The sequence below is a fragment of the Somniosus microcephalus genome, chromosome 4 (assembly GCF_052327205.1).
Source record: "Somniosus microcephalus isolate GS21.2 chromosome 4, FLI_Smic_1.0, whole genome shotgun sequence".
Taxonomy (NCBI): domain Eukaryota; kingdom Metazoa; phylum Chordata; class Chondrichthyes; order Squaliformes; family Somniosidae; genus Somniosus; species Somniosus microcephalus.
In genome coordinates this window covers 10,011,659-10,018,586 of record NC_140990.1, presented here as the reverse complement: position 1 = coordinate 10,018,586, position 6,928 = coordinate 10,011,659, and the positions used below count along the sequence as shown (strand labels likewise).

The following is a 6,928-nucleotide window of genomic DNA, read 5'->3' as shown; positions in this document are numbered from 1 at the left end:
CACGGATGGCTGTCTTTTCTTTTACACCCTTTTCTTCTCAGTGGAATATATATTTTTTGGAAGTTGTAAAATAACTCCTTAAATGTACACCACTGATCATGTATCGTCTTACCCTTTAATCGATTTTCCCAATCCCCTCTACTCAATTCCGCTCTCATACCTTCATAGTCTCCTTTATTCAAGCTTAGCACGCTTGTTTGAGATCCAACCTTCCCACCCTCTAATTGAATATGGAATTCAACCATGTTATGGTCACTCATTCCAAGGGGATCCTTTACTAGGACATTTTTAATTAATCCCGTCTCGTTACACAGGACCAGATCTAAGGTTGCTTGCCCCCTGGTCGGTTCAGTTACATACTGCTCAAGAAACCCATCCCTAATACACTCAATGAACTCATCCTCAAGGCAGCCCTGCCCAATTTGATTTGTCCAATTAATATGATAGTTAAAATCCCCCATAATTATAGATGTTCCCTTATTACAAGCCTCAACTATTTCCTGATTAGTACTCCGTCCAACAGAGATGCCACTGTTCGGAGGCCTATAGACTACGCCCACTAGTGTTTTTTTCCCGTTATTATTCCTTACCTCCACCCAAACTGTTTCATTATCCTGATCTTTTGACCCAATATCATTTCTCTGTATTACAGTGATTCCTTCCTTTATTAACATAGCCACCCCACCTCCCCTTCCTTCCTGCCTGTCCTTCCTGATCGTTAAATAACCTGGTATGTTTAATTCCCAGGCATTGTCATCCTGCAGCCATGTTTCTGTAATGGCCACCAGATCATACCCATATGTAGTTACTTGTGCCATTAACTCGTCTATTTTGTTACGAATGCTACGTGCATTCAGATAGTGAACTTTCAAAGATGTTTTGTGACACTTAGTTCCTGCTTTTGCCCTTTTTATTACTTTACCTTTTACTCCATACCTTCTGCCCCTTCCTGACACACTCTGGTTTTTAATTTCCCCACTGCTACCTAAGTCTATGACCTTCTCTGTTGTCATTTTTATTATTTGCTCTCTAGGAACCTCCCCCCCACTAGTTAGTTTAAAGCCCTCTCTACAGCCCTAGTTATATGATCCGCCAGGACTCTAGTCCCAGCACTGGCCAAGTGAAGCCCGTCCCAACGGAACAGCTCCCTCCTGCCCCAGTACTGGTGCCAGTGTCCCAGGAAGCAAAACCCATTTCTCCCACACCAGTCTTTGAGCCACGCATTTAACTCTCTAATTTTATTTGTCCTAGCCAAATTCGCTCGTGGCTCAGGTAATAATCCAGAGATTATTACCCTTGTGGTTCTGCTTTTTAATTTGGCCCCTAGCTGCTCAAACCCCCTCAGCAGAACCTCCTTCCTTGTCCTATCTATGTCATTGGTACCAACATGGACCACGACAACTGGATCCTCCCCCTCCCACTCCAAGTTTCTCTCCAGTCCAGAGGAGATGTCCTTAACCCTGGCACCGGGCAGGCAACACAGCCTTCGGGACTCTCGCTCTCGGCTGCAAAGAACTCTATCTATCCCCCTAACGATACTATCCCCTACCACTACAACATTTCTTTTAACTCCCCCCACTTGAATGGCCCCCTGCTCCACGGTGCTGTGACCAGGTTGCTCATCCTCCCTGCAGTCCCTGCTCCCGTCCCCACAGGGAGTAAGCCTCGAACCTGTTGGACAAGTGCAAGGGCTGCGGCTCCTCCAACACTACCTCCTGGATCCCCGTACCTGCCTCACTTCTAGCCACACCATCCTGACCCTGGCCACGGACTACATCTGAATTAATTAATCTAATTGGTGTGACTACCTCGTGATACACAGAGTCCAGGTAACTCTCCCCCTCCCTGATGTGTCTCAGTGTTTGAAGCTCGGACTCCTGCTCTTCAACACGGAGCCAGAGTTCCTCGAGCAGCCAACACGTACTGCAAATGTGATCATCGTGAGCATCAATGGTGTTCACCAGCTCCCACATATTGCAGCAGCAACACATCACCTGATCTCCCATTCTATGTAATTAATTAAATTTATTAATATTATTTTTAAATATCCTCTGCCCCGATTCTAGATGGTGAATATCACACCTTAGAAACTATAAACCAAAGAGATTTAAGCTTAAAAGGGAGAAATACTTACCAACCAATCACTTACCCGCTTTCTGGTGACGTCACACTTGGATTACTTTTTACCTCTCTCCTTCCAGACTGGAGACTGGTACACCTTACCTGGTCTCTGGGACTTTTATAGCCCCGCTCTGCCGCTCAGGATTCCCGCCGACGCTGTGAGGCCTTACCTGGTCTCTGGGGACTTTATAGCCCCGCTCTGCCGCTCAGGATTCCCGCCGACGCTGCGAGGCCTTACCTGGTCTCTGGGACTTTTATAGCCCCGCTCTACCGCTCAGGATTCCCGCCGACGCACTGAGGCCTTACCTGGTCTCTGGGACTTTTATAGCCCCGCTCTGCCGCTCAGGATTCCCGCCGACGCACTGAGGCCTTACCTGGTCTCTGGGACTTTTATAGCCCCGCTCTGCCGCTCAGGATTCCCGCCGACGCTGTGAGGCCTTACCTGGTCTCTGGGACTTTTATAGCCCCACTCTGCCGCTCAGGATTCCCGCCGACGCTGTGAGGCCTTACCTGGTCTCTGGGACTTTTATAGCCCCGCTCTGCCGCTCAGGTTTCCCGCCGACGCTGTGAGGCCTTACCTGGTCTCTGGGGCCTTTTATAGCCCCGCTCTGCCGCTCAGGATTCCCGCCGACGCTGTGAGGCCTTACCTGGTCTCTGGGGCCTTTTATAGCCCCGCTCTGCTGCTCAGGTTTCCCGCCGACGCTGTGAGGCCTTACCTGGTCTCTGGGGCCTTTTATAGCCCCGCTCTGCCGCTCAGGTTTCCCGCCGACGCATGCACGAAACCGGCACTTCCGTTGGGCCTACGGGTGAGTACCCAGCGCGTACTCACCCGTGGAGACCCGAATTTCTGGGCCAGGTTATTTTGACATTTTCCTTTGATGTAGTTAAAATATATTATTATGGTGTATAAAGGAGCATGGTTTTCAACAGTTTGCCAGAGTGTACTCAAAAGATACAGAAACGGGTAAAGTCACTCTCTGTGATGACCGATCACCTTTATTGATGCACAGTAACGTCTGTTCCGGATACTCCACTACGAAGTCTCGTGCTTACTGGAAACGTGTTGTTGTGAGCCAGAGGGGAAAGGAGGTTGCTTAACAAAAGGCGCTATAGAAATGCAAGTCGTTCTTTTCTTTCTGCATCTCCAGATAGAATTGCGAGAATGAAAACGACAGGAATCGTGTTCAATGGTTTCTAGATTTTATTGACAGGACACCTCCTGCAGAATCCACACTTTGATTGTGATTATTTGCTGGGCATCTTGATACCGCTCTCCAGTTGCAGTTGACACACGAAGAAAGAATTGCCAAGTTCGGCCAAGCAATGCCACAAGTTTTTTCTATTAGTTCATTCGTGAGAAATGAGTGTCACTGGCAAGGCCAGCATTTATTTCCCCATTCCCCAGTTGGCCCAAGAAGGTGGTGGTGGACCTTCATCGTTGTAAAGGTTTGATACAACTGAGTTGCTGACTGGGCCACTTCAGACGGTAATTAAGAGTCAACAATGTTGTTGCGAGACTGGAGTCACATATACAACATGACGAATTTATATAGCACCTTTAACGTAGCACAATGTCCCAAGGCGCTTCACAGGAGCGTCAACCAGACACAAACTTGACCCCGAGCCACACAAGGAAATATTTGGACAGGTTGGTCATGGAGGTAGGTTTAAATGAGCATCTTAACGGAGGAGAGAGAAGTAGAGAGGTTTAGGGAGGGGATTCCAGATCTTAGGGCCGGGAGAGCTGAAGGCACGGCCGTCGATGGAGGGGCGAAGGAAGTGTGGGATGCACAAGAGGGCAGAATTAGAGGAGCGCAGGGTTGTGGGGCCGCCGGAGAAGGTTACAGAGATGGGGAGGGGTGAAGGAAGTGGGGGATGCGCAAGAGGGCCAATGTAGGAAGAACGCAGAGAACTCAGACAGTTGTAGGGCTGCAGAGGATTACAGAATTGAGGGGAACGATGAATGATCCCGGAAGGCAGCTGGATTGAGAAGCATCGAGAGCGTCCCAGCTCGAATGTCGACCCGTCGGCTCAGAGCCGGCAGTGAAAGCCTCCGCCCACCACGATGGTCTCCCCAGTGATGTAGGTGGCGTCCTGCGAGCAGAGGAAGGAGACTGTACCGGCGCACTCCTCCGGCTCACCAATCCGGCGCATGGCGATGCTCTTCTCGAACCGCCGGCGTGAGCCCTCATCTGACCACAGGGCGGAGCTGAAGTCGGTCTTGATGATGCCGGGGGCCAGGCAGTTGACCCGGATGTTGGCGGGCCCCAGCTCGTTGGCCAGCACCTTGGTCAGGCCCAGCAGCGCTGTCTTGCTGACGCTGTAGGGCCCGATGGCGGGGAAGGGCTGGTAGCCGGCGGCGGAGCTCACCAGCACGATGGAGCCCCCACCTTGCCGCTCCATGTGTGGCACCACCAGCTTGGCCAAGAGGAAGGGGGCCTTGACGTTGACCTCGAAGATCTTGTCCCAGGCCTCCTCCGGGCAGTCCAGGGTCCTCCCGGCGAAGGGGTTGACGGCGGCGTTGCAGACCAGGATGTCGATGGCTCCGTGGCGCCTCAGTGTCCCACCGACAAGCTCCTCCAGGTCCGCCCGCTTGCCCGCGTGGCAGACGGTGCCCGAGACCTCCAGCCCCTCGGCCCGCAGCTGGCCCAGGGCACTGTCCACGTTGGCCTGCTTGCGGCTGCTGAAGACCACCCGGGCCCCATCCCGGGCCAGGCGCCGGGCGATGGCCAGCCCAATGCCCCGGGTGGAGGCAGTCACCAGGGCCACTTTGCCAGTCAACAGTGCAGGGTGCATGGTAGCAACAGCGGGGACTCTGACCCCTTTCTTCGGTCAAGTGCTTTCCTGCCGCCCTCAATGGGCCGGGTCAGGGCTCAACCAATGGGAGCCCGACCTCCGCGCCGAGGCCTCTGGGACTTGTAGTCTCCCAGCGCCACCCACGTGTCCCCAGGGGCCAATCAGGAGGCAGCCAGGTGACGCTGTCCAATCAGCGCCCGGGAGGGCTGCTTGGCTGCGAGGAAAATGGCTGCGGTAGACGGGGAACGGCCCTTTAATTATCTCCAACCACCGGACGGAAAGCATCCATCGCCCTGATCGGGGTCGCCGCTGAGCAGCGGAGAACATTACCCCAGCGGCCGGCCGACCCCCCGCCCCGTCAAACGGCAGCACCGAGGGGCGGCCGCCCGGAGCGGCGAGGCAGAAAATTGCGGCGCCGCTTTCCTCCCCGTCCTCCTAGGCCCCGCCCACCCTCAGCGCCGCCGCTCGTCATTGGATAACTCACATGTCACTCAGCAGCCTCTTGGCCAATAAATTAGCAACAAACGGTGGAGGGGCGGGGCGGGAGCCTGGCTCCAATTGTCAGCCAATGGCTCAGCGGGCAGCGCCCTTTCCTCTGAGTCAGAGGGTCCCGGGTTCGAGTCCCGCCCACCCTCAGCGCCGCCTCTCGCCATTGGATAACCCGCATGTCACTCAGCAGCCTCTTGGCCAATGAATGAGCAATAAACGGGGGCGGGCAGCGCCCTCGCCTCTGAGTCAGAGGGTCCCGGGTTCGAGTCCGACCGCCGACCTCATTACAAACCTTGATCCAAACATGGACAAATGGAGTTAAATTGCAATTTTACGAAGACTTCATCAGGATATAACAAGCAGGGTGAGTAAAGCTCCCTCAACACTGTCCCATCAAACACTCCCAGGGCAGGTACAGCACGGGTTAGATACAGAGTAAAGCTTCCTGTACACTGTCCCATCAAACACTCCCAGGGCAGGTACAGCATGGGTTAGATACAGAGTAAAGCTCCCTCTACACTGTCCCATCAAACCCTCCCAGGGCAGGTACAGCACGGGTTAGATACAGAGTAAAGCTCCCTCTACACTGTCCCATCAAACACTCCCAGGGCAGGTACAGCACGGGTTAGATACAGAGTAAAGCTCCCTCTACACTGTCCCATCAAACACTCCCAGGGCAGGTACAGCACGGGTTAGATACAGAGTAAAGCTCCCTGTACACTGTCCCATCAAACATTCCCTGGGCAGGTACAGCACGGGTTCGATACAGAGTAAAGCTCCCTCTACACTGTTCTATCAAACACTCCCAGGGCAGGTACAGCACGGGTTAGATGCAGAGTAAAGCTCCCTCTACACTGTCCCATCAAACACTCCCAGGGCAGGTACAGCACGGGTTAGATGCAGAGTAAAGCTACCTCTGCACTGTCCCATCAAACACTCCCAGGGCAGGTACAGCACGGGTTAGATACAGAGTAAAGCTCCCTCTACACTGTCCCCTCAAACACTCCCAGGGCAGGTACTGCATGGGTTAGATACAGAGTAAAGCTCCCTCTACACTGTCCCATCAAACACTCCCAGGGCAGGTACAGCACGGGTTAGATACAGAGTCAAGCTCCCTCTACATTGTCCCATTAAACACTCCCAGGGCAGGTACAGCACGGGTTAGATACAGAGTAAATCGCCCTCCAGACTGTCCCATCAAGCACTCCCAGAGCAGGTACAGCACGGGTTAGATATACAGTAAATCTCCCTCTACACTGTCCCATCAAACACTCCCAGGGCAGGTACAGCACGGGTTATATACAGAGTAAAGCTCCCTCTACAATGTCCCAGTGAACACTCCCAGGGCAGGTACAGCACAGGTTAGATACAGAGTAAATCTCCCTCTACACTGTCCGATATAACACTCCCAGGGCAGTTATAGCACGGGTTAGATACAGAGTAAAGTTCCCTCTATACTGTCCCAGCAAGTACTTCCAGTGTAGGTACAGCACGGGTTAGATACAGAGTAAAGCTCCCTCTA

The 6,928-nt window shown here is 53.1% G+C and overlaps 1 pseudogene; it reads right to left on the bottom strand.

Annotated features, from left to right (window-relative positions):
- Positions 1–3,304: 3,304 nt before the first annotated feature.
- Positions 3,305–5,333, bottom strand: LOC147118270 (dehydrogenase/reductase SDR family member 4 pseudogene; annotated as a pseudogene).
- Positions 5,334–6,928: the final 1,595 nt, after the last annotated feature.